Consider the following 386-nt stretch of genomic DNA (forward strand, 5'->3'; position numbering starts at 1 on the left):
AGCGAGCTCAATGACGACGTGGTGTGTAAAGTGTTAAGGTTGGAATGGAAGAACTCGAGTGTCCTGCACAGAGCCCTGACCTCAACCCTACTGAACACCTTTGGGAAGAACTGGAACGCCGACTGCACCCCAGACATCCTCACTCATGATTATTACTCATTATTATATCACTAAAGGAGAAATAAATCCAACGAATTGTTCAACAAGCACGTATGAGTGTGAAGGTCAGGTGTCCACATACTTTGAGCCATATAGTGAAATGTTTAATACAAAGATTACATTTTTTTTTTTACTCAGTATTACTGCAGATGGTCTACAGTGTCATAACAATGTACTACAAATAAATAAATAAATAAATGTAATACGTCATATACTTATACTTGCTG

Source organism: Ictalurus furcatus, chromosome 25 (assembly GCF_023375685.1).
Source record: "Ictalurus furcatus strain D&B chromosome 25, Billie_1.0, whole genome shotgun sequence".
Lineage (NCBI taxonomy): Eukaryota > Metazoa > Chordata > Actinopteri > Siluriformes > Ictaluridae > Ictalurus > Ictalurus furcatus.